The sequence below is a fragment of the Ciconia boyciana genome, chromosome 22, assembly GCF_034638445.1.
Source record: "Ciconia boyciana chromosome 22, ASM3463844v1, whole genome shotgun sequence".
Classification (NCBI taxonomy): Eukaryota; Metazoa; Chordata; class Aves; order Ciconiiformes; family Ciconiidae; genus Ciconia; species Ciconia boyciana.
This window is the reverse complement of record NC_132955.1, coordinates 7914745-7942728: the sequence shown is the minus strand read 5'-3', so window position 1 is coordinate 7942728 and position 27984 is coordinate 7914745. Positions and strand designations below refer to the sequence as shown.

The window sequence follows — 27984 nt, the reverse complement described above, 5'->3', positions numbered from 1 at the left end:
GGGAGGAGACCAGATACTAGGTCTGAGCTAAGACTAGGAAAAAAACAAAGGGGATCGGGAAGGAATGTTGGAAGGGAGTGTTATTATTGTGGGAATTTATAGCATATGCAGTGGGAATGCCCACTCGGGCTGTGGGAGAGGGCAAAAGACAGAAGTCATCACTGGGAAGAATTGGCCCGGGAAGATTCACATCACAATGACTGAAGGGAAGAAACCCTGCAGATCTTGAAGGGGAAGCAGAAGGACTGGGAATTTTTAATATGCGGGTAACCCAATTATTGTCCCAAAAATCGGGGTTTGTTTACCCGGTGTTCAAAATGCCAATACACACACAGAGCAGCGGTATTTTATTGCATATTTGCGCAGATATGGGTGCCTGTCCCAAGACAGCACACACAGCTTTCAAATTAACAGTTATTTATACACAAAGCAGTAACATATTCAACCTCCTAACACATATGCAGTATTCTTCTATTAAATGATTGGTTAAAGTCTCTTTACCCAGCATGTAAAATAGTACACATGCTTACTTGTTCTTCTTCAACTTCATCACTTGAGCCAGTGGTATAATTGGGGAGGTGGTCTGTGAGGCCGTGGTCGTGATCTCCCCCTGCCGGAATTACCTTTCCCCTACTTTCCTACTTTGTTTGGCAGATCTAAGCAGTTCTTCACGGTTTGGTTTACTAACTAGACTAGTAATGCATCAGTTAGACTTCTGCTTTCGACAGCCACATCCTGCTTATTAGCCAAAGGTACATTGTCTAAGTTCCTATGGAGATAGGGTAGGGCTCTACACTGGATTTCTATAGCAACATCAACATTATGTGAAGTGTATACTTACATTTGATTATTACAACAATTCCCCCCTTTGAGACTTACCGAAATCCAATTTTTCAACAAGTTTCACCTCCATTTTGTATCACTAACACATAGGATTGAGATGTTTGTCTAGTGATTAGACTTTTTAAAACAACCAAACATGACACAAACAATTATTATAATTATTACAAAGATAATTAAATTCTGTAACAGACTTTGTAACCATCCTGTCAGGGAGAATCCTAAACCATGTAAAATCTTACTAAGCCATCCTGTTTCCACTTTTCCTTTAGTGCCTCGTCTTCCAAGTTCGGTTGTAGACAAGGTCTCCCGGCTGAAAAGGATGGACAGGGGTGTCCAAAGGCAAAGATGTCCTCTGATTTACGTACCTAGGTCATGCAGATAAGATCTGCAAAAGAGAAATTCAATACTCTTTAACTGTTTCCTGTCCTTTCATGTACATTTGATCCTCTTTTATTGTGAGTGCATTAGTATGATATGGTTTTCCATAGGTTATCTCAAAGGGGCTTACTCTTTCTCTGATTCTTGGGGTTACCCTAACTCTCAATATGACCAAAGGTAATGCTTCTACCCATTTCAGGTGAGCTTCCTGACATAATTTTGAAATTTGCCTCTTAAGAGTTGGATTCATTTGCTCTATCTTTCCACTGGATTGAGGTCTCCATGGGGTATGGAGATCCCATTTTATCTTCAAAATTTTTGATACTCCCTGTACTACTTATGCTATGAAATGAGCTCTACTGTCAGAAGATATTCCTTCTGGAATATCAAATCTAGGAATTATTACTTTTAACATTACTTTAATTAACTCTCTTGCCTTATTGGTGTGACAGGGGAAAGCTTCAGGCCTACCAGAAAAAGTATCTACCAGGACTAACAAATATTTATACTGGTTACATCTAGGGAACACTGAAAAATCTATTTGCCACTGCTCCCCGGGCATTACTCCTCCTTTTACATTTCATCCTATTGTTTTCTTTTCCACCTTTGGATTGTTAGCACAACATATCGGACATTTTTTTAACACTATGTCTGCAATACCTTGCATTTTTGGTCCTATAACATATTTTTTAACACAATTGGATCAGCAGGAACATATTACAGGTAAAGCTGAAGGTTGTGAAGTTGAATTCTTGGTAGATACAGGAGCTACATTACCCCTTTTGAATTTTATCCCCAGAGGGTCTCAGACCACAAACAGAATTTTAATACATGGAGTCACAGCACAGAGAAAGCAGAATTGGAGTAAACCCCTATTAGTAACCATAGGAAACAAGAGTATAGGGGGGTGATTTGTATTGGCAGATGACTCCCCAGTACCCCTGTTAGGGAGAGATCTCTTGCAGCCTTTAGATGTAGAATTACACTTGACACCTGAAGGAAGAGATTTAATAATCATGGGAATGACTGTAGTCACTGGAAGTCCAAATAATGAGCTAAAAATACCTCAGGTATTGAAATCCGTACCAACAAAGCTGTGCAGTAAAACTAGCAGGGATGTGGGATTACCAGTTTCAGCTCAACCCGGAAACATAAAAACAAAGAGAGGAAACCCCTCTCTGGCTGTGGAACAGTATCCGACTCCCCAGGAAGCTGAGAGGAGCATTCAAAAGCAAATAGACGGGTATTTAGCCCAAGGAATTCTGAAGGTGTGTGTGTCACTGTATAATACTCCTATAGTCCCCGTACAAAAGAATGGATTAGATGAAGATGAGGACCCGCAATACCGTTTTGTGCAAGATCTACGGGTAGTTAATCAGCACATAGTGACTTCTCATCCAGTAGTGCCCGATCCCTCTACCATACTTTTACAAATACCACATTGGGCAAGATAATTTACTGTGATTCATCTAACGGCTGCCTTCTTTAGCATCCCTTTAGAGAAGGACAGACAAGTTTTGTTTGCTTTTATGTGGAAAGGACAACAATTAATCTGGACATGTCTCCCACAAGCGTTTGTAGGGTCTCCTATAATTTTTTCAAAAATATTGAGAAATTACTTGAGAGGCATAAAATTACCGGGCAGATCAGCCCTTGTACAATATGTAGACCATTTGCTAATAGCAAATAAAGATGAGGGTGCCTGTATAAAAGACACTATTCATCTATGTACTGCCTTAGCAGAGAAAGGTCATCGTGTATCTCCATCCAAACTTCATCTGTGTCAGAAGGAAGTTAAATATCTAGGGTTTAGCCTAAGGGAAGAGCAGAGGGTAATAGACCCAGAAAGAATAGAAGCTAGAATAAAGCTTCCGCATCTGGTCACAAAGAAACAGTTGTGAGGGCTCCTTGGAGCTGTGGGATTTTGTCAATTCCTGGGTTGGGAGAATTAACAGGATCACTGACAGAAACCATGAGAAATGAGGAGGTAGAACCTATTGCATGGGGTCCGGAAAGGGAGCAAGCTTTTAAAATGATAAAAGGAGCTTCGGCATCAGCTCCCGCCCTTGGATTCACAGACTATACAAACACCTTTAATTTGCATCTACATGAGCAAAAAGGGATAGCCAGTGGAGTAATAACGCAATAAACTGGGCCCACATCACAGGCCAGTCGCCTATTAGTCAACTCAGCTTGATCCAGTGCTGGCAGGGGCACCAGCCTGTATGAAATCAGTAGCGGCAGCAGCGGCTATATTGGAGAAGAGTCGCCCACTTATCTCAGGACATCCAGTGGCATTTTATGTCCCACACAAAGCAGAAATACTAATGAAGCAATATGTGACTCAAGCACTGTCATAGGTATGAACTAATTCTACTAATGGCAGATAATGATACTCTGTGAAGATGCAATACCCTGAATGCTGCAACGTTGTTACCATTGCCTGATGAAGTGGAGGAACATCATCAGTGCGAATAAGTAATGCTTACTTCTAGCAATACACGGACAAATTTAACTGATGTTCCTTTGCAGAACCCAGATTTAGCTCTATCTGTAGATGGCTCATCCTACTACTTGCATGGACAACGAAAGACTGGGCACGCCGTGGTCAGCCAAGGACACGTGATGGAAGCTGAACCACTCCCAGCAAGGCTGAGCGCACAAGGAGCAGACCTGGTAGCCTTGACATGTGCAGCTCATCTAGGAAAGGGAAAATGATTACACAGACTCTCGGTATGCCTTCGGGGAATGCCATGCAACAGGAATGTTATGGAAAGAACGAGGATTTTTCACATCATCAGGGAAAGAGCTATCCAATGGAGAGGAAATATGCAATTTGCTGGAATCAGTCCAACTACCCAAACAAAGTGCTGTGATATATTGACCAGCCCATACCAAAGATACTACAGAAATTAGTGAAGGAAATGCCTCAGCTGATGCAGCTATGAAAGCTGCAGCCCAGCAACCTCTGAGGGAGTGTATGGTTGCAATCTCAAGGGAAAATCAGAATGAATGGCCAAATTTAAAGAGACCCCAAAGCCATGTATAAAAGGACTCTGCAGCAGAGGAAAAGAAACAATGGGCAAAGTGGGAAGCAGAACAAGACGACAGTGGAATACAGACAATTGGAGGAAAAACGGTTTTGGCAAAGAAGTATTTAATTACCTTGGCTAGGTGGTTTCTTGACAAAGTTCATGGAGGAGCAGAGGCGGTGGCTAAACAGGTACAAAACATATGGGCAGCACCAGGAGTTTATGTTGCCGCAAAAAGGATCACCAGTAGCTGCCCAACCTGCCAGAAGTTTCCAAGTATCAAGCCAAGCTCAGAGTTACGGGGACGACCATGGGCCTATTTCCCTCTTCAGCAATTACAAATATGTTACGCAGATATGCCATCCACCAGTGGATACAAACAGTTATTAGTTATAGTAGGTGAATTGTCAGGTTGGGTAGAAGCATTCCCCATGAGAAAAGCGGACACAGGAGAAGTAATTAAAGCGTTATTGAAGGAAATTATCCCCAGATATGGAGTTGCCGAATCACCTGAATCAGACGGGGGTGCCCACTTTACAGGAAATATAATTGGTCAACTATGTAAGTCGCTAGGTATAGAGAGGAACTTGCACACTCCCTATCACTCACAATCCTCAGGACAGCTGGAAAGAATGAACAGAACCTTAAAGGAAAAGATAGCAAAAATATCCACAAACATAGGTTTGAAGTAGCCGGACGCATTGCACTTAGCCCTGTAGGATGTGCAAAATGCCCCCAACAATCCATAGGACTAACGCCAGCAGAAATTTCTCTTTGGGAGACATTTGGCCATCCCAGGGATTTATGTCCCAGCTAAGTCCAGCCTCTTGGATGGAGAGGAATGGTTGACCCAGTAGGTTATAAGTATGCAGAAACAGTTTGCAGACCATAGAAAATGCGCTCAAAGGTATCAGTCTGCACCACCTGAAATACAGGTATATGATATACAGCCTGGGGATAAAGTTCTAGTAAAGATATTTTCTCAAAAGTCTAAGCTAGAATTGAAATGGGAAGGGCCGCATACTGTCTTACTATGTTCTTACTTTGCTGTCAAAGTTTCAGGAAAAGAAAATTGAATACACCACTCACATGTCAAACGAGTGAGGGACAGCCAACCAGCTGGCAAATAACCGATTTCTGAAGAGCCCTTGCAACAGGAACGATGAAGCGAGACAACCCTGACAACCACAACAGCATGGCTAAGTATTAAAAAAAAACCAACCCAAAAATATGAGAGTTGTCCATAACAAAGGGAAGAGAGTCTACCTAGGTTATCAGGAAGTAGCTGTTGCAGTCCCTTGGGAACCAGAAAGAGAGACTCTCGTTTTCTGCTGTGAAACAGATACAGCTCAGGATGTAATTCTGGTAGAATTGACAAGCAGGGAAAAAATCAGAGTGTTCTGATAAAACCAGCTGCTGTTTAATGCTAGACTCCAGGTGCTGTGTGAGGGAAAATCCTAGATTAAATGTTAATATGGTATTTCTCAATGTAACTTGTGAAACTACTATGCCTATATTGACAACTGTCTCTCCAACCACGTTATGTCCCATGGATGTAAAGAAGGACAACAAAGATGATTAAGAGAAGGCAGCATACCTGCTACGATGAAGGGCTGAGAGAGCTGGGACTACTTACAACAGAGAAGAGAAGGCTCCGGAGGGATCTCATCAACGTACAGAAATAGCTGAAGAGAGGGTGCAGCAAAGATGGGGCCAGTGACAGGACTAGAGGCAATGGGCACAAACTGAAACACAGGAGGTTCCCTCTAAACCTCAGGAAACACCCTTTCACTGTGAGTGTGATCAAGCACTGGCACAGCTTGTCCACGCAGCTTGTGGAGTCTCCATGCTTGCAGATACTCAAAAGCTGCCTGGTCATGGCCCTGGGCAACCGGCTCTACGCGTCCTGGCTGTGCAGGGGCTTGGACCACAGGACCTCCACAGGTCCCTTCCAACCTCAACCATTCTGTAAAAACAGGGGTGCAAGGGCATGCTAAGTTCTCCTTTGTGCAATCCTCCAACTCCTCCACCATCCCTGTCCACTTAGCTGGGACGGGCAATGACCCCGTGCACACGTGATCCCACACGGCCAGAGCAGCTCCTGCTCACCTCTCCCCACCTCCTCTCTGCTCACACGCCTGCTCTGCTCAGGTTTCCCACATCTCTGGACCTGTGACACCACCCGGCCACGACCAGTCCACAATCTGTTCCCCAGGCACTGCAGTCATTGACTCAGCACTGAGATGGGCTGTGACACCCCTGTGTCCAGGGGTGTCCATTGCACAGATTTGGTAGCGGGGGGCTGTAGTGGAGTGGTGGCCTCCTCAGGAAGCAGCCAGGGACTGCCCCATGCCACAAACAGACTGTTCCAGCCTGCTCAGCATCAGATCCCCAACAGGGAAAAGGTATAGGACAACAGAGATTGTGTTTTAAGATTTGTTCTTACTTCTCATTACCCTACTCTGATCTGATTGGCAATAAATTCAATTAAGTTCCCCAAGTCGAGTCTGTTTTGCCCATGACGGTAATTGCTGAGTGATCTCCCCGTCCTTATCTCGACCCATGAGCCTTTTGTTATATTTCCTCTCCCCTGCCCAGGCAAGGAGCCGGAGTGACAGAGCTGCTTGGTGGGCACCTGGCATCCAGCCAAGGTCAACCCACCACAGGTCAGAACAGGGTGCAGCACTGTGAGAAGTGAGGAAAGAAAGTGCGAGAAACGACCTTGCAAACACCAAGTCAGGCAAGAAGGAGCACTCCAGGTGCCACAGCAGAGATTGCCCTGCAGCCTGTGGAAGAGACCACAGTGGAGCAGGTATTTCCCTGCAGCCTGTGCACGATCCCACGCCAGAGCATGTAAGTATGCCCTGACAGAAACTGGGGTCTGTGAAGAACCCACGCCCGAGCAGGTTTATCCCAAAGGACTGCAGCCCTTGGGAAGGAACCACCGTGGATCTGTTCATGAAAGACTGCAGACCATGGGAGGGAGGAAGGAGTAATAGAGATGAAATGTTATGAACTGACCCCAGACCCCATTCCCTATCACCCCTGTGCCTCTCAGGGAGGGGAAGGAAATGAAGGAGTAAAGCTGAGCCTAGGACGAAGGAGAACAGGAAAGTGGTGACGACTTTTTTAGGGTTGGGGTTCTTTATTAATTCTCATCATTCTACTCTATTTTAATTGGCAATAAATTTAAATTCCTGCAGTGTGCAGGAAAGGCCAGGAATACCTGCAGTGCACAGCGGTGGCACCTCATTGCCTGGGAACAGCCCTGAGCGACCCCACACACATTGCAGCACTCACCTGCCCCACAGCTCTCGCACCCTGGGCTGGGTCCCAGCAGGTTTGTGTTAAAGCGCAGCTGGATTTCCTGTCCCCGTGGGAACGGCACAGAAGTAGCGGGCAGAGTCCCGGGGGTGCAGGGCACGCAGGGACAGAGACGACTCGGACTGGGAATTGTCCCGGGACGCCGTGGCTCGACCTTCCACTGACCGCCCGAATTTAATGATTGAGGAATCATAGCTGATGTAGGAGACCCACTCGAGACTGCCACCGGGTGCCTGACGGTACCACCGAACTGCATAATTCCCGAAGGTGAAGCCGGACCCCCGGCAGGAGAGGAGCACGGAGTCCCCGGGCGCTCGCAGCCCTCCGCCGGCCTCCACCAGCCTCAGCTGCGCCCACACCCCTGCGGACGGAGAGCGCGGGCAGCCGGGCAGGGCGCGCCCACGGCCCGAGGACGTTCCCCCGCCGCCCCGGCGCCCCCCGCCCCGACACAGCGACAGCCCACACCCCCCTCTCTGCCGGCAAACCCCCGCGCCCGGGGCAATGCCCCGCCTGCCCTGCTCGGGGCTCAGCCGCGCCTGCTCCCGACACTCCGGCCGACCGGCTGCCCGAAAGCCTCCCTCTGCCTCTGCCTCTGCCTCTGCCTCTGCCTCTGCCTCTGCCTTCCCTCTCCCTCTCCCGCCCGCGCCACCCGCTCCCCGCTTCCCCGCCAAGGAAGGCGAGCGCCAGGCCAACAGCGCGCCCGGCGCGGGAGCAGCCGCAGCCCCGCGGCCCCGCGACGGGCAGGGCCGCCCGCGGGCAGCCCCAGCCCCGGGCCCAGCCCCGGGCTCGCTGCCCTCCCCGCCCGGCTCTCACCTGCCGGCCCCGCGGCCAAGGACAAGGCCAGGAGCCACGGCCCCAGCCCGGGCGCCATCATGCCCTGCCGCGCCGGGGCCGGCCGGGACCCAAGCGCCCGGCAGCAGCCGCACAGGAGCCGAGCGCAGCCGCGCTCGGGCCCGCTCCTGCCCGCCCCGCCGGCTCGGCCCCTCGCCGCGGCAGCGCCGACGCCTCTGCCCGCCCCAACAGACCCGGCCCGGCCCGGCCCGGCCCCCCGGTGCCGCGGTCCCTCCGGGGGAGGAGAAGCGGGGCCGCGGGGCGGGACGCGGGGCAGGGTCTCGGGCAGAGGAGGAGCCCGGCGCCCCGGCAGACGAAGGCTCCTGGCCCTTGGCCTCCAGCGCGGCTCCGGCGCTGTCCCGGCTTGTCGCCCTGCCGAGCCCTGCGGAAGGGAGTCGGCGCCTCGGCCAGGCGCAGCCGGCCCCAGCCCCAGCCCAGCCCCAGCGCCAGGGTCGGGCTGTGGGCCCGCAGCGTCCCCTCGCAGGACCCTCCCCGTGCCCCGCACCCCCAGCCCGCCCTGGCCTCACTCCCATCCCCTGCCCGGGGGAACAAGACACACGGAGCGTTGTGCTGCACCTGAGGAAAGGCAGGGACAGTCGAGACGGTTTATCCTCGAGAAGGGAAGGCTCAGTGGGCATCTCATCTCTTTATAGAAACATGCAAAGAGAGAATGCGAAGAGGACGGAGCCAGGCTCTTTCCAGTGGTGCGCAGTGACAGATCAAGAGGGCAATGCACACAAACTGAAGCACAGGATGCTCCTTCTGAACATCGGGATGCACATTTTCACTGTGATGGTGACCAAGGACTGGCACAGGTTGCCCAGAGAGTTTGTGGAGTCTCCATGCTTGGAGATATTAAAAAACGGTCCGGATGTGGTCTTGGGCAACCGGCTCTAGGTGGCCCTGCTGAAGCAGACAGGATGGTCCAGATGACCTCCGGAGGTGCTTTCCAACTTCAGCCTTCCTGTGATTCTGTGAAAGACTCACAAGCACATTCACGACTTTGCAGGTGATATGTGCCAGGGTGTGGAAATGACCACCCCACTCCTAGCCCCTTGCCCCATACTCCTCTCCACACTGCAGAGCTACCCATCCCATCCTCCACGCTGCCCCCAACTCCTAATCTTCCCTCTCATGTCTTGCAACCTGTTGTTGTCTTTGTTTCCTTCAGGGCTGCAGGGCTGTCCTGCTGGGGACCAGTCTCACCAGGCTCTCTCTTCTCCCATTCCACGCAGGAGAAACAGCAGAAATGGACACTGGGAGATGCTGGTAGGGAGGTGCCAGGGCTGCATGGATATGCTCCAGTTCTCAGGAGCTCTGTCTCCCCAGCCCACTTACCCAGGATGGGAAAAACCCCACGGACATGGGAGTCCACAGAGCCACAACTGCTTCCTCTCACCTTCCCCACCTTTGACCACATTTTTCCCTGTCTGTGCCCCTGGCACCCCGCCTGGCCCACCATCACCCCACTCTATATTTGCCCCCCGCCCGGATTAGTGGCTTCACACTGGTCTGGCCTCTGACAACTCCAAACCTAAGTGCCAAGAGGTGGTAAAGTGCAAGTAGTTGACATCGTCAGGGCACCCTTGGGTGTCCTTTCTGTCATTCCCGACAGGACACTAGAAGGCGTACTTCAGCTCCAGTGTGGCAATGACCAGCATACGGCAGTTATAGTTGGCCTTGTGGGAAGACGTCTTGTGGGCAATAGGACCTATGTGGCTGCAGGAAGCTCCCAGCCCTTCCTCTGGAGAATGTGGTGTGTGGGCCTGATGCGACACTGCCAGTGCCAGGCCACAGGAACAGAGCAGAAGTTAGACCTGAAAGCACATCACAGGGCCAGTACATTCCATACTCACCCCTGTATGGTAGACCTCGGTTGCATCTCGTCACCCTGAAACATGTCTGAAAATCCAGCAGGGATGTTCACCCATCACTTCACTCCAACCGGCTCATGGTGTTGTCTCACAAACGGACTTTGTTACCCGGTGTGCAACACCCAATACGGACACAGAGCCGAGATATCAGTTTATTTCAAGTTTTGTGCAAGAGCGGGTGGTAGGTGCTAGCTTCGTGGAGCTACCTTGCGCGGGGAGACATGCAGACACTGCTAAGCACTCTTTTTACTCCAGAAGAAAGACAATTGGTAAGGGAAAAAGCCAAACAGGAAAATCAAAGGCAGAATGCCAACGATGATCCTGCTAGGTTTATGCCTAACAATGATCCTGAAGGGGATCCCAATACCACTGTAGCAAGGGCTATGATTAAACAATACCAACAATTGATTTTATATGGGATAAAACATGGGGTTCTGAGACCTAAAAATCTAGCAAAATTCTATGATATTAAACAAGAGAATAATGAGAGCCCCTCAGCATTCTATGAGAGATTGTGTGAAACAGCTAGAAAGTGGACTGACTTGAATCCAGAGGAAGAGACTAATCAGAGAATGTTTAATATGTTGTTTATCGGACAATCTGCCCCGGATCTAAGGAAAAAGCTACAAAAGGTGGATGGAGCAGGAGGAATGTCTATATCCCAATTGACAGAAATAGCTTATAAAGTGTATAATAATTGGGATGAAACAGAGAAAGGGGAAAAACAAAAGGAAAGATTAAAGGACAGGAAGCTGCAGGCTACATTACTGGCCACAGCAACTGCAGGGAAGTCGGCAAAAAGCAGAGTCCAGGGTTGGAACCCTGGCTCTATCCCTGTTGCAAGTCGTCTGTTAGGATCAAATCAGTGTGCATACTGTAAGGAGGACAGGTATTGGAAAAATGAATGCCCAAAGAGGAAACCGATTCCCCAAGGAGGGGGATCTACACAAGAGGCTTATCTGATTATGCTGGGAACTTCAGACTCAGATTGACGGGGACTCAGGGAGAACACTGAAGTTTCCCCAGCTGATCCCCTGGTTCCAGTTCAGCTGGGGAATGAAATTGTAGATTTTCTGATAGATACGGGGGCCACCCATTCTGTAGTGACTAGCTGTACGGGACCTTTAAGTAATATTTATATGCCTATTGTTGGGGTCACAGGAAAGCAAGCTTTGAAACCATTTCTGAAACCGATGGAATGTAAAATTGGAGGTAAAGTGGTATCTCATGAGTTCCTCTATATGCCAGAGTGCCCCATTCCTCTTCTAGGGCAAGATTTACTTTGTAAATTAAGAGCACAAATAACCTTTTCTATCAGAAAAGGTTATTTTACATCTTTTCTGCCAGATGATAGAAAAGTTACATCTACCACAAGAAACTGCCTGGAAAGCACAATTTTGTTTATTGACTGCAAAGCAACGGGAGAATATCAACATCCCAGAGGAGATCCTGGACGCTGTGATACCTACAGTATGGGCAACCAAGAGACTGGGAAGAACGAAAAATGCTGTATTGGTAAAAACTGAATTGAAACGCAGAGCACAACCAGTAAGAAAAAGACAACATCCTATTAAGTTGGAAGCCAGAACAGGTTTGGAACTGTTGATAAACGACTTTATTCAGTGTGGACTATTAAGAGAACGCCAATCTGAAAATAATACTCCAATTTTGCCAGTCAGGAAGCCCCGAATACAGGAGTATCGGTTGGTACAGGATTTAAGAGAAATTAACCGGATTACAGTTGATGTGCCTCCGGTAGTTCCAAATCCATACACTCTGTTATCATCAACACCTGAAAATAATGTTTATTTTACAGTACTGGATTTGAAGGATGCTTTCTTTTGTATACCTCTGGAAGAGGAAAGTCAGGAATTGTTTGCGTTCGAATGGGAAAGTCTAACCACCGGAAGAAAAGTCCAACTCTGCTGGACTGTGCTACGCCAGGGATTTAAGAACAGCCCTACCCTGTTCGGTAACGTACTAGCTCAAGAACTGGCAGACTGGCAAGGTGAGCATCCTTCTGTTACTTTGCTACAGTATGTAGGTGATATATTGATAGGGACCGCCTCAGAACAAGAATGCAAAAGAGCCACCATCAATCTATTAAACTTCTTGGGACTAGCTGGATACAGAGTATCACAAAAGAAAGCCCAGATTGTGCAAACAACTGTGGAATACCTGGGTTTTGAAGCTTCACAGGGCGAAAGACCTGTTAATACATCAGAGATCGTTGCACTAACCGGAGCACTGGAATTGTCTGAAAATATGAGAGTAAACATATATATGGACTCAAAATATGCCTTTGGAGTGATACATGCCCATGGAGCCATACGGAAAGAAAGAGGACTGTTATCTTTCCAAGGAACTCCAATTAAACATGGAAAGGCAGTTTTAAATTTATTACAGGCCATTCTCAAGCCAAAGGAAGTGTCTGTAATGCAATGTAAAGCCCATCAGAAAGGACAAACAGATATTATTAGTGGAAATCGAAAAGCTGACGAGAGAGCAAAAAGGGTAGCTTTTACAGATTCTAAGGTGGGGGCTTTAATTCCAACTGGAAGAATTTTACTGGATCCTCCAATATATGCGGAAAAGGACAATCAATTAGCAAACTTCTAAACTGTACCAAAACCCAGGATGGATGGTGGACAACTGATACTGGACAAATAATAGTCACTGCCCCACTAATGAGGGAATTAATAAAAAGGACTCATCAAGAAACCCATATGGGCGCAGATGCAGTAATAGCAGACATCGGACGATATGCCACAGGACCGAGAATGCAAAAACTGGCTAATGCTACTGTAAAGCAGTGCTCGATATGTTCCAAGAACAATCCAAAGATACAGAAAAGACCTCCTCCAGGACAGGTCAAAAGGGGACAAATGCCAGGGGAGTACTGGCAAATAGATTTCTCTGAGCTACCAAAGTGTAATCAATTTAAATACTTATTGATATTGGTAGACACCTTTTCTGGATGGCCAGAAGCTTTCCCATGTCGAACCAACAAAGCTAGAGAGGTAGAGTACTGTTGAAAGAAATAAGCCCTAGATTTGGTATCCCTGAAGGAATGGCCTCAGATAATGGGCCCCATTTTATTGCTAAAACCCTATAAGAGCTTGCCAAGTTTTTACAATTTGATTGGAATTTACATACCCCTTGGAGACCACAATCCAGTGGGAAAGTAGAGCGGATGAATCAAACTTTAAAGAGACAAATTTCAAAATTATGCCAGGAAACCCAAATGAAAGGGACAGAAATTCTACCTATAGCATTACTAAGAATCAGGATTACTCCTAGAGTTAGGGAGAGGGTTAGTCCTTTTGAAATTCTGTATGGTAAACTGTATTCTGTAAATAAACTAACAGGAAAGAGTGATCAAATGCATGTCAGTGGAGACCAAATACTAACTGAATATCTGCTGTCATTAGGGCATACTTTGTCTTCCCTTCATAGGTACCTGAATGAGAGAACGCCTGTTCCACTAGACACTCCAGTACGGATCTTTCAACCAGGAGACCAAGTCTACGTCCGAACCTGGAAAGACGAAACTTTGAAAGAACGTTAGGAGGGACCATATTTGGCATTGCTAATTACTCCCACAGCTATCAAAGTAAAAGGAGTAGATTTTTGGATTCACTACACACGGGTGAAAACCTCCCCTCCGGAAGAGCGGACAGCGGAGAAAAAGCACCACTGAAACGGAAGCTGACTCGGAATTAAATGAACTGCACTTGGACTCAGATAGAATACATACCCCATATGGATTGTGTTCAAAGGGAATTATTTCTGTATTTTCTTATAATACTGGGAACAATAATATTATTAACATATCTTTGTATGTCTATATGTGTTACTACAGTGCACCTGCAGATGTTGCTTAGCATTTGCTAAAGAACCTGAGGAGAAAGTAAGACTTATCTAAAAAATATATCCTTAGATAGTCTCAGAGGGGGGAATTGTAGTCAGTCAGGAGCTGGTGGAAGGCCAGGACTTACGTAACATTGATAAGGAGGATTCAGACTGGAATGTGGAACATCTAATTAAAATTATTGTCCTTGGGAAGTGAAATATATCCTGGAGAAATGCGTAAGTTAATTAAGATGTTTTGGGAACCATCTGAAGCTACTAATAGAAGTGTGGTAAGAAGAACCCTCACACGAACTATCCTCATTATAATGCTAAAAATCACACCCCTTGAGCTGGAGACCCCGACCCAAGCAGAGACCCCTCACCTTTGAGCATGCGCAGAATATTAAAGTAGCACTGTAGCTTTAAGATTGAGACAAGAATGTAGACCAATAGAAAACTGCTTTGCATAATTACTTATGCATATGTATAACTAGACTGTATAAATATTTTACCTGCGTGAACGAGCCGTGTGCTAGCTTGGTGGAGCTATCACCTAGCACCCGGTCTTGCGCAAAACTTGAAATAAACTGGTATCTCGGCTCTCTGTGTGTACTGGGTGTTGCGCACTGCGTAATGAACTCAATTTGTGAGACAGTAATGGCAACAGACCAAGTGGAAATGATGGAAATGGGAAACACATTGGCCAAAGCTCAAGCGCTTTGGGTGCCTCTAGTGGTCCTAACCAGAAGACTGTTTTCCAGGGACGACTTGGTGATCCACCTAATAAGTTGACCTGAGAGGGCACAGGCTTATATTGGGCTGCACATTGCTCAGGAAAATCTACAATGCGCTGTGCTGCACATTTCCCTGTCGCAGGAGGAACTGAGCTGGCAAGTCCTAGTGGAACAGCCTGGAGTTGCCATCCGTGTGGTGTCTACAACGATGCATGTTTTTATCTTTACTACAGCTCCAGGTGCTGGGTAACGGTTATGCTGGTGCATTAGCTAGCTAATCGAACTTTTGTTACTGTTTCACAGCTGTACGCCATCTGTAGTGTCTGCTCTCCTTACATGGACAAGTCCTGAAAAGGAAACAAATACAACCTTTCCTGGGATTGCAATGTAGGTGCCCAGAATTACCAGAATTACTCCAAACAGTTAAGAATTACAGCTAGCAGTTCACTCAGAGTATGTGAAACATTGCATGAAGAGAGAGGTGTCTGGAGTGCTACGATTGGGAGGGGGAACCCTATGTTGCAGTAGTCCCTTCCTAACCCAGACGGAATCCAATACCTAGCATTAGCAGCGAGGCTTACTGAAGCGCTGAACTTTCACCCAAATCCACTGACCATATACTGAACTTTTACTTGGCTACATGAAGGAAGGCCCCCAAACTGGTGCAAACCAGCAAGATAAGGAAGCTACAGTCTCAGTAGAATCTACAACCTTAGAGATAAGAGATGAAACGGCCCGCCTAGAGATGATGAAAGGACCCAATGAAGAACGGGAAGACCCCAGACCCAAATACTACTGTTGGTCCAAACTGTCTCGTGAGGGGAGGGGAATTTAAATTGTAAGGGTATAATTACCCAGGGATTTCTTTGTTCTGGGTCTCTCTCTGGAGGAACCCAGCTCGAGCTGTTTTCACCGCTGTACCAATCAACAAATTCATCTGGCGTACGTCCTATCGGAGACGCTGCTTCAGGAAACCTAGGGTCGAGCCAGAGGGGAGAGAAAGTGCCCGAGAGCGAGAGTGTGTGTGTGAGCGAGGAGTCGAAAAGGGGCACCCATCAGCTCAGTGGAGCTGCCTGCTGTGAAGGGACTCGGGTCCTGGCAGTTAAAGTCTCGGGTGGTGTGTGTGCGACTCCCTCAATGGTGTGTGAATGCTCAGGCAGTGGCTTCTCCTTTAACAGTTTGGCGACCCAGATGGGACCCTAGGCCAGCACCCTCGGATCCTCCCACCTCCAAACATCCAACTGCAGGCAGCGGGTGAATTCACCTGGGACCTTTAGGGCAGGAGGCTCTGAAAAGTGAGGGTTAAAATTCCCTGAGCAGACTTGAGACTAGTGATTGGGGTGGTGTGTGGCCTGATCAGCATAAACCACACAAGAAGAAAAGAGTTAGTGCATGGCCTGGTCAGCATAAAGCATACAAGAAGAAAAAGTTGGTATGTGGCCTGACCAGCGTAAAACGCACATAAGTGAGACTCTGATACAGGAAAAGAAATGGGAAATGCACCCAGCGTAGAAAAGGGGACGCCCTTGGCCGAGGTCTTACAGAATTGGGAGAAATTTTATGGTACAGTGGAATTATCTAAAAGCGCGCCATCAAATTATACCAAGGTGAATGGCCATTTATTACAGGAATGGATCTACACAAATTAATGTATTTGAGACAGTAGCTGCAGGATAGGTACCCATACCAAATGGATTACTGGTATGTATGGCATGAGTGGTCTGGGGAGAGAAAGACTTCCAGGACAAAAGTCAAAAAAGAAAAAAAGGGGGTAATTGTAGCAGTAGCAGAAGCTACCCAACCAAAAATGTCTTCTTCCGACTCTCCTCTTCTTAACCCTGCGGCTGCCGGGCTCTTCCCTGTGACTATGACTCATGGTCCTAATCCTGCTGCTGTGCACCCTGGGGCCCCGGCGGAGACTGCGCCAGTATTAACCTTTCATAGAACCAGCCCTGGAAACCTGGTGACTTAGCATTGTGGGGAAGTAAGATGCCCTGCCTAAGGGAAGACACCGAGAGGTGTGCCCAATTATTCTGGAATATATGGACGGAGTATAATCCGAATGGGAGTGACACTCAAATGCTCAAAAGGGAACTCTTTCACGCTGACGAAAGGGAGAAAATAATGAGGAAGGATGCTGAATCGGCTAACAGGCGGGAGGAAACAGAAACCCCTGGCCAGCGAATGGTCCAAACTGGGACTATAATGATGCAGGGATGGAGCCGTTTGTCAGACAGGGCTCCAGAATTTGGTAGAAGCCATTAGAGCATGTGGGGAACTAGGGGAACTGGACTAAAGTACAAGAATGCAGGCAGAGACCTGAGGAGCATCCTGGTGATTTTTGGGGATGACTCCGACAAGCTTTGTTAAAACACAGAGGAATGACGCCGCAGAATTTTAATGACGCGCTCGCAATTAGTGTCACTGTGGATCAGGCGGCCCTTGATATACAGAATTACTTTAAAGAACACATGCCCGGGTGGCAGGGAGAGAATTTACAAGAGATTTTGAGTATTGCTGTGATTGTATACGACAAGTGCAAGGAAAGGCAAAAAGCTGAGCAGGCTAAAGAAAGGAAGAAAGTAAAAGAGCGGGAGGCAAATTTACTGGCCACGGCTTTAGCAAGGCATTGGCAAATGAGAGATGGGGTGGTGTGGGCGGGGGGAGGAGACCAGATACTAGGTCTGAGCTAAGACTAGGAAAAAAACAAAGGGGATCGGGAAGGAATGTTGGAAGGGAGTGTTATTATTGTGGGAATTTATAGCATATGCAGTGGGAATGCCCACTCGGGCTGTGGGAGAGGGCAAAAGACAGAAGTCATCACTGGGAAGAATTGGCCCGGGAAGATTCACATCACAATGACTGAAGGGAAGAAACCCTGCAGATCTTGAAGGGGAAGCAGAAGGACTGGGAATTTTTAATATGCGGGTAACCCAATTATTGTCCCAAAAATCGGGGTTTGTTTACCCGGTGTTCAAAATGCCAATACACACACAGAGCAGCGGTATTTTATTGCATATTTGCGCAGATATGGGTGCCTGTCCCAAGACAGCACACACAGCTTTCAAATTAACAGTTATTTATACACAAAGCAGTAACATATTCAACCTCCTAACACATATGCAGTATTCTTCTATTAAATGATTGGTTAAAGTCTCTTTACCCAGCATGTAAAATAGTACACATGCTTACTTGTTCTTCTTCAACTTCATCACTTGAGCCAGTGGTATAATTGGGGGAGGTGGTCTGTGAGGCCGTGGTCGTGATCTCCCCCTGCCGGAATTACCTTTCCCCTACTTTCCTACTTTGTTTGGCAGATCTAAGCAGTTCTTCACGGTTTGGTTTACTAACTAGACTAGTAATGCATCAGTTAGACTTCTGCTTTCGACAGCCACATCCTGCTTATTAGCCAAAGGTACATTGTCTAAGTTCCTATGGAGATAGGGTAGGGCTCTACACTGGATTTCTATAGCAACATCAACATTATGTGAATTGTATACTTACATTTGATTATTACAACAATTCCCCCCTTTGAGACTTACCGAAATCCAATTTTTCAACAAGTTTCACCTCCATTTTGTATCACTAACACATAGGATTGAGATGTTTGTCTAGTGATTAGACTTTTTAAAACAACCAAACATGACACAAACAATTATTATAATTATTACAAAGATAATTAAATTCTGTAACAGACTTTGTAACCATCCTGTCAGGGAGAATCCTAAACCATGTAAAATCTTACTAAGCCATCCTGTTTCCACTTTTCCTTTAGTGCCTCGTCTTCCAAGTTCGGATGTAGACAAGGTCTCCCGGCTGAAAAGGATGGACAGGGGTGTCCAAAGGCAAAGATGTCCTCTGATTTACGTACCTAGGTCATGCAGATAAGATCTGCAAAAGAGAAATTCAATACTCTTTAACTGTTTCCTGTCCTTTCATGTACATTTGATCCTCTTTTATTGTGAGTGCATTAGTATGATATGGTTTTCCATAGGTTATCTCAAAGGGGCTTACTCTTTCTCTGATTCTTGGGGTTACCCTAACTCTCAATATGACCAAAGGTAATGCTTCTACCCATTTCAGGTGAGCTTCCTGACATAATTTTGAAATTTGCCTCTTAAGAGTTGGATTCATTTGCTCTATCTTTCCACTGGATTGAGGTCTCCATGGGGTATGGAGATCCCATTTTATCTTCAAAATTTTTGATACTCCCTGTACTACTTATGCTATGAAATGAGCTCTACTGTCAGAAGATATTCCTTCTGGAATATCAAATCTAGGAATTATTACTTTTAACATTACTTTAATTAACTCTCTTGCCTTATTGGTGTGACAGGGGAAAGCTTCAGGCCTACCAGAAAAAGTATCTACCAGGACTAACAAATATTTATACTGGTTACATCTAGGGAACACTGAAAAATCTATTTGCCACTGCTCCCCGGGCATTACTCCTCCTTTTACATTTCATCCTATTGTTTTCTTTTCCACCTTTGGATTGTTAGCACAACATATCGGACATTTTTTTAACACTATGTCTGCAATACCTTGCATTTTTGGTCCTATAACATATTTTTTAACACAGTTGGATCAGCAGGAACATATTACAGGTAAAGCTGAAGGTTGTGAAGTTGAATTCTTGGTAGATACAGGAGCTACATTACCCCTTTTGAATTTTATCCCCAGAGGGTCTCAGACCACACACAGAATTTTAATACATGGAGTCACAGCACAGAGAAAGCAGAATTGGAGTAAACCCCTATTAGTAACCATAGGAAACAAGAGTATAGGGGGGTGATTTGTATTGGCAGAGGACTCCCCAGTACCCCTGTTAGGGAGAGATCTCTTGCAGCCTTTAGATGTAGAATTACACTTGACACCTGAAGGAAGAGATTTAATAATCATGGGAATGACTGTAGTCACTGGAAGTCCAAATAATGAGCTAAAAATACCTCAGGTATTGAAATCCGTACCAACAAAGCTGTGCAGTAAAACTAGCATGGATGTGGGATTACCAGCTTCAGCTCAACCCGGAAACATAAAAACAAAGAGAGGAAACCCCTCTCTGGCTGTGGAACAGTATCCGACTCCCCAAGAAGCTGAGAGGAGCATTCAAAAGCAAATAGACGGGTATTTAGCCCAAGGAATTCTGAAGGTGTGTGTGTCACTGTATAATACTCCTATACTCCCCGTACAAAAGAATGGATTAGATGAAGATGAGGACCCGCAATACCGTTTTGTGCAAGATCTACGGGTAGTTAATCAGCACATAGTGACTTCTCATCCAGTAGTGCCCGATCCCTCTACCATACTTTTACAAATACCACATTGGGCAAGATAATTTACTGTGATTCATCTAACGGCTGCCTTCTTTAGCATCCCTTTAGAGAAGGACACCCAGGTTTTGTTTGCTTTTATGTGGAAAGGACAACAATTAATCTGGACATGTCTCCCACAAGCGTTTGTAGGGTCTCCTATAATTTTTTCAAAAATACTGAGAAATTACTTGAGAGGCATAAAATTACCGGGCAGATCAGCCCTTGTACAATATGTAGACCATTTGCTAATAGCAAATAAAGATGAGGGTGCCTGTATAAAAGACACTATTCATCTATGTACTGCCTTAGCAGAGAAAGGTCATCGTGTATCTCCATCCAAACTTCATCTGTGTCAGAAGGAAGTTAAATATCTAGGGTTTAGCCTAAGGGAAGAGCAGAGGGTAATAGACCCAGAAAGAATAGAAGCTAGAATAAAGCTTCCGCATCTGGTCACAAAGAAACAGTTGTGAGGGCTCCTTGGAGCTGTGGGATGTTGTCAATTCCTGGGTTGGGAGAATTAACAGGATCACTGACAGAAACCATGAGAAATGAGGAGGTAGAACCTATTGCATGGGGTCCGGAAAGGGAGCAAGCTTTTAAAATGATAAAAGGAGCTTCGGCATCAGCTCCCGCCCTTGGATTCACAGACTATACAAAAACCTTTAATTTGCATCTACATGAGCAAAAAGGGATAGCCAGTGGAGTAATAACGCAATAAACTGGGCCCGCATCACAGGCCAGTCGCCTATTAGTCAACTCAGCTTGATCCAGTGGCGGCAGGGGCACCAGCCTGTATGAAATCAGTAGCGGCAGCAGCGGCTATATTGGAGAAGAGTCGCCCACTTATCTCAGGACATCCAGTGACAGTTTATGTCCCACACAAAGCAGAAATACTAATGAAGCAATACGCGACTCAAGCATTGTCATAGGTATGAACTAATTCTCCTAATGGCAGATAATGATACTCTGTGAAGATGCAATACCCTGAATGCTGCAACGTTGTTACCATTGCCTGATGAAGTGGAGGAACATCATCAGTGCGAATAAGTAATGCTTACTTCTAGCAAACCACGGACAAATTTAACTGATGTTCCTTTGCAGAACCCAGATTTAGCTCTATCTGTAGATGGCTCATCCTACTACTTGCATGGACAACGAAAGACTGGGCACGCCGTGGTCAGCCAAGGACACGTGATGGAAGCTGAACCACTCCCACCAAGGCTGAGTGCACAAGGAGTGGAACTGGTAGCCTTGACACACACAGGACAGGGAAAGGCAGGCTTTTCCCCTTTCATCTAGGAAAGGGAAAATGAGTCAGTATTTATATGGAATCTCGGTATGCCTTTGGGGTACGCCATGCAACAGGAATGTTATGGAAAGAACGAGGATTTTTCACATCATCAGGGAAAAGGGTATCCAATGGAGAGGAAATAAGCAATTTGCTGGAATCAGTCCAACTACCCAAATTGCTGTGTTACATTGCCCAGCCCATACCAAAGATACTACAGAAATTAGTGAAGGAAATGCCTCAGCTGATGCAGCTATGAAAGCTGCAGCCCAGCAACCTCTGAGGGAGTGTATGGTTGCAATCTCAAGGGAAAATCAGAATGAATGGCCAAATTTAAAGAGACCCCAAAGCCATGTATGAAAAGGACTCTGCAGCAGAGGAAAAGAAACAATGGGCAAAGTGGGAAGCAGAACAAGACGACAGTGGAATACGGACAATTGGAGGAAAAACGGTTTTGGCAAAGAAGTATTTAATTACCTTGGCTAGGTGGTTTCTTGACAAAGTTCATGGAGGAGCAGAGGCGGTGGCTAAACAGGTACAAAACATATGGGCAGCACCAGGAGTTTATGTTGCCGCAAAAAGGATCACCAGTAGCTGCCCAACCTGCCAGAAGTTTCCAAGTATCAAGCCAAGCTCAGAGTTACGGGGACGACCATGGGCCTATTTCCCTCTTCAGCAATTACAAATATGTTACGCAGATATGCCATCCACCAGTGGATACAAACAGTTATTAGTTATAGTAGGTGAATTGTCAGGTTGGGTAGAAGCATTCCCCATGAGAAAAGCGGACACAGGAGAAGTAATTAAAGCGTTATTGAAGGAAATTATCCCCAGATATGGAGTTGCCGAATCACCTGAATCAGACGGGGGTGCCCACTTTACAGGAAATATAATTGGTCAACTATGTAAGTCGCTAGGTATAGAGAGGAACTTGCACAATCCCTATCACTCACAATCCTCGGGACAGGTGGAAAGAATGAACAGAACCTCAAAGGAAAAGATAGCAAAAATATCCACAAACATAGGTTTGAAGTAGCCGGACGCATTGCACTTAGCCCTGTGGGATGTGCAAAATGCCCCCAACAATCCATAGGACTAACGCCAGCAGAAATTTCTCTTTGGGAGACATTTGGCCATCCCAGGGATTTATGTCCCAGCTAAGTCCAGCCTCTTGGATGGAGAGGAATGGTTGACCCAGTAGGTTATAAGTATGCAGAAACAGTTTGCAGACCATAGAAAATGCGCTCAAAGGTATCAGTCTGCACCACCTGAAATACAGGTATATGATATACAGCCTGGGGATAAAGTTCTAGTAAAGATATTTTCTCAAAAGTCTAAGCTAGAATCGAAATGGGAAGGGCCGCATACTGTCCTACTATGTTCTTACTTTGCTGTCAAAGTTTCAGGAAAAGAAAATTGAATACACCACTCACATGTCAAACGAGTGAGGGACAGCCAACCAGCTGGCAAATAACCGATTTCTGAAGAGCCCTTGCAACAGGAACGATGAAGCGAGACAACCCTGACAACCACAACAGCATGGCTAAGTATTAAAAAAAAAACAACCCAAAAATATGAGAGTTGTCCATAACAAAGGGAAGAGAGTCTACCTAGGTTATCAGGAAGTAGCTGTTGCAGTCCCTTGGGAACCAGAAAGAGAGACTCTCGTTTTCTGCTGTGAAACAAATACAGCTCAGGATGTAATTCTGGTAGAATTGACAAGCAGGGAAAAAATCAGAGTGTTCTGATAAAACCAGCTGCTGTTTAATGCTAGACTCCAGGTGCTGTGTGAGGGAAAATCCTAGATTAAATGTTAATATGGTATTTCTCAATGTAACTTGTGAAACTACTATGCCTATATTGACAACTGTCTCTCCAACCACGTTATGTCCCATGGATGTAAAGAAGGACAACAAAGATGATTAAGAGAAGGCAGCATACCTGCTACGATGAAGGCTTGAGAGAGCTGGGACTACTTACAACAGAGAAGAGAAGGCTCCGGAGGGATCTCATCAACGTACAGAAATAGCTGAAGAGAGGGTGCAGCAAAGATGGGGCCAGTGACAGGACTAGAGGCAATGGGCACAAACTGAAACACAGGAGGTTCCCTCTAAACCTCAGGAAACACCCTTTCACTGTGAGTGTGATCAAGCACTGGCACAGCTTGTCCACGCAGCTTGTGGAGTCTCCATGCTTGCAGATACTCAAAAGCTGCCTGGTCATGGCCCTGGGCAACCGGCTCTACGCGTCCTGGCTGTGCAGGGGGCTTGGACCACAGGACCTCCACAGGTCCCTTCCAACCTCAACCATTCTGTAAAAACAGGGGTGCAAGGGCATGCTAAGTTCTCCTTTGTGCAATCCTCCAACCCCTCCACCATCCCTGTCCACTTAGCTGGGTCGGGCAATGACCCCGTGCACACGTGATCCCACACGGCCAGAGCAGCTCCTGCTCACCTCTCCCCACCTCCTCTCTGCTCACACGCCTGCTCTGCTCAGGTTTCCCACATCTCTGGACCTGTGACACCACCCGGCCACGACCAGTCCACAATCTGTTCCCCGGGCACTGCAGTCATTGACTCAGCACTGAGATGGGCTGTGACACCCCTGTGTCCAGGGGTGTCCATTGCACAGATTTGGTAGCGGGGGGCTGTAGTGGAGTGGTGGCCTCCTCAGGAAGCAGCCAGGGACTGCCCCATGCCACAAACAGACTGTTCCAGCCTGCTCAGCATCAGATCCCCAACAGGGAAAAGGTATGGGACAATAGAGATTGTGTTTTAAGATTTGTTCTTACTTCTCATTACCCTACTCTGATCTGATTGGCAATAAATTCAATTAAGTTCCCCAAGTCGAGTCTGTTTTGCCCATGACGGTAATTGCTGAGTGATCTCCCCGTCTTTATCTCAACCCATGAGCCTTTTGTTATATTTCCTCTCCCCTGCCCAGGCAAGGAGCCGGAGTGACAGAGCTGCTTGGTGGGCACCTGGCATCCAGCCAAGGTCAACCCACCACAGGTCAGAACAGGGTGCAGCACTGTGAGAAGTGAGGAAAGAAAGTGCGAGAAACGACCTTGCAAACACCAAGTCAGGCAAGAAGGAGCACTCCAGGTGCCACAGCAGAGATTGCCCTGCAGCCTGTGGAAGAGACCGCAGTGGAGCAGGTATTTCCTTGCAGCCTGTGCACGATCCCACGCCAGAGCATGTAAGTATGCCCTGACAGAAACTGGGGCCTGTGGAGAACCCACGCCCGAGCAGGTTTATCCCAAAGGACTGCAGCCCTTGGGAAGGAACCACCGTGGATCTGTTCATGAAAGACTGCAGACCATGGGAGGGAGGAAGGAGTAATAGAGATGAAATGTTATGAACTGACCCCAAACCCCATTCCCTATCACCCCTGTGCCTCTCAGGGAGGGGAAGGAAATGAAGGAGTAAAGCTGAGCCTAGGACGAAGGAGAACAGGAAAGTGGTGACGACTTTTTTAGGGTTGGGGTTCTTTATTAATTCTCATCATTCTACTCTATTTTAATTGGCAATAAATTTAAATTCCTGCAGTGTGCAGGAAAGGCCAGGAATACCTGCAGTGCACAGCGGTGGCACCTCATTGCCTGGGAACAGCCCTGAGCGACCCCACACACATTGCAGCACTCACCTGCCCCACAGCTCTCGCACCCTGGGCTGGGTCCCAGCAGGTTTGTGTTAAAGCGCAGCTGGATTTCCTGTCCCCGTGGGAACGGCACAGAAGTAGCGGGCAGAGTCCCGGGGGTGCAGGGCACGCAGGGACAGAGACGACTCGGACTGGGAATTGTCCCGGGACGCCGTGGCTCGACCTTCCACTGACCGCCCGAATTTAATGATTGAGGAATCATAGCTGATGTAGGAGACCCACTCGAGACTGCCACCGGGTGCCTGACGGTACCACAGAACTGCATAATCCTCGAAGGTGAAGCCGGACCCCCGGCAGGAGAGGAGCACGGAGTCCCCGGGCGCTCGCAGCCCTCCGCCGGCCTCCACCAGCCTCAGCTGCGCCCACACCCCTGCGGACGGAGAGCGCGGGCAGCCGGGCAGGGCGCGCCCACGGCCCGAGGACGTTCCCCCGCCGCCCCGGCGCCCCCCGCCCCGACACAGCGACAGCCCACACCCCCCTCTCTGCCGGCAAACCCCCGCGCCCGGGGCAATGCCCCAATGCCCCGCCTGCCCTGCTCGGGGCTCAGCCGCGCCTGCTCCCGACACTCCGGCCGACCGGCTGCCCGAAAGCCTCCCTCTGCCTCTGCCTCTGCCTCTGCCTCTGCCTCTGCCTTCCCCTCTCCCTGTCCCGCCCGCGCCACCCGCTCCCCGCTTCCCCGCTAAGGAAGGCGAGCGCCAGGCCAACAGCGCGCCCGGCGCGGGAGCAGCCGCAGCCCCGCGGCCCCGCGACGGGCAGGGCCGCCCGCGGGCAGCCCCAGCCCCGGGCCCAGCCCCGGGCTCGCTGCCCTCCCCGCCCGGCTCTCACCTGCCGGCCCCGCGGCCAAGGACAAGGCCAGGAGCCACGGCCCCAGCCCGGGCGCCATCATGCCCTGCCGCGCCGGGGCCGGCCGGGACCCAAGCGCCCGGCAGCAGCCGCACAGGAGCCGAGCGCAGCCGCGCTCGGGCCCGCTCCTGCCCGCCCCGCCGGCTCGGCCCCTCGCCGCGGCAGCGCCGACGCCTCTGCCCGCCCCAACAGACCCGGCCCGGCCCGGCCCGGCCCCCCGGTGCCGCGGCCCCTCCGGGGGAGGAGAAGCGGGGCCGCGGGGCGGGCCGCGGGGCAGGGTCTCGGGCAGAGGAGGAGCCCGGCGCCCCGGCAGACGAAGGCTCCTGGCCCTTGGCCTCCAGCGCGGCTCCGGCGCTGTCCCGGCTTGTCGCCCTGCCGAGCCCTGCGGAAGGGAGTCGGCGCCTCGGCCAGGCGCAGCCGGCCTCAGCCCCAGCCCCAGCCCAGCCCCAGCGCCAGGGTCGGGCTGTGGGCCCGCAGCGTCCCCTCGCAGGACCCTCCCCGTGCCCCGCACCCCCAGCCCGCCCTGGCCTCACTCCCATCCCCTGCCCGGGGGAACAAGACACACGGAGCGTTGTGCTGCACCTGAGGAAAGGCAGGGACAGTCGAGACGGTTTATCCTCGAGAAGGGAAGGCTCAGTGGGCATCTCATCTCTTTATAGAAACATGCAAAGAGAGAATGCGAAGAGGACGGAGCCAGGCTCTTTCCAGTGGTGCGCAGTGACAGATCAAGAGGGCAATGCACACAAACTGAAGCACAGGATGCTCCTTCTGAACATCGGGATGCACATTTTCACTGTGATGGTGACCAAGGACTGGCACAGGTTGCCCAGAGAGTTTGTGGAGTCTCCATGCTTGGAGATATTAAAAAACGGTCCGGATGTGGTCTTGGGCAACCGGCTCTAGGTGGCCCTGCTTAAGCAGACAGGATGGACCAGATGACCTCCGGAGGTGCTTTCCAACTTCAGCCTTCCTGTGATTCTGTGAAAGACTCACAAGCACATTCACGACTTTGCAGGTGATATGTGCCAGGGTGTGGAAATGACCACCCCACTCCTAGCCCCTTGCCCCATACTCCTCTCCACACTGCAGAGCTACCCATCCCATCCTCCACGCTGCCCCCAACTCCTAATCTTCCCTCTCATGTCTTGCAACCTGTTGTTGTCTTTGTTTCCTTCAGGGCTGCAGGGCTGTCCTGCTGGGGACCAGTCTCACCAGGCTCTCTCTTCTCCCATTCCACGCAGGAGAAACAGCAGAAATGGACACTGGGAGATGCTGGTAGGGAGGTGCCAGGGCTGCATGGATATGCTCCAGTTCTCAGGAGCTCTGTCTCCCCAGCCCACTTACCCAGGATGGGAAAAACCCCACGGACATGGGAGTCCACAGAGCCACAACTGCTTCCTCTCACCTTCCCCCACCTTTGACCACATTTTTCCCTGTCTGTGCCCCTGGCACCCCCGCCTGGCCCACCATCACCCCACTCTATACTTGGGGCACCGCCCCATTAGTCCCTTCACACTGGTCTGGCCTCTGACAACTCCAAACCTAAGTGCCAAGAGGTGGTAAAGTGCAAGTAGTTGACATCGTCAGGGCACCCTTGGGTGTCCTTTCTGTCATTCCCGACAGGACACTAGAAGGCGTACTTCAGCTCCAGTGTGGCAATGACCAGCATACGGCAGTTATAGTTGGCCTTGTGGGAAGACGTCTTGTGGGCAATAGGACCTATGTGGCTGCAGGAAGCTCCCAGCCCTTCCTCTGGAGAATGTGGTGTGTGGGCCTGATGCGACACTGCCAGTGCCAGGCCACAGGAACAGAGCAGAAGTTAGACCTGAAAGCACATCACAGGGCCAGTACATTCCATACTCACCCCTGTATGGTAGACCTCGGTTGCATCTCGTCACCCTGAAACATGTCTGAAAATCCAGCAGGGATGTTCACCCATCACTTCACTCCAACCGGCTCATGGTGTTGTCTCACAAACGGACTTTGTTACCCGGTGTGCAACACCCAATA

General features: G+C 48.7%; 2 long non-coding RNA genes across 2 annotated transcripts; both read right to left on the bottom strand.

The window, feature by feature from the left end:
* Positions 1–330: 330 nt before the first annotated feature.
* LOC140662562 (uncharacterized) lies at positions 331–8819 on the bottom strand. The gene is made up of 2 exons (XR_012046118.1): positions 8391–8819; positions 331–1228 (listed from the first exon to the last, which is right to left on the bottom strand). It is a non-coding gene; the product is annotated as an uncharacterized lncRNA (long non-coding RNA).
* Positions 8820–17860: 9041 nt separating this feature from the next.
* On the bottom strand, positions 17861–26477 carry LOC140662559 (uncharacterized). The gene is made up of 2 exons (XR_012046117.1): positions 25957–26477; positions 17861–18759 (listed from the first exon to the last, which is right to left on the bottom strand). It is a non-coding gene; the product is annotated as an uncharacterized lncRNA (long non-coding RNA).
* Positions 26478–27984: the final 1507 nt, after the last annotated feature.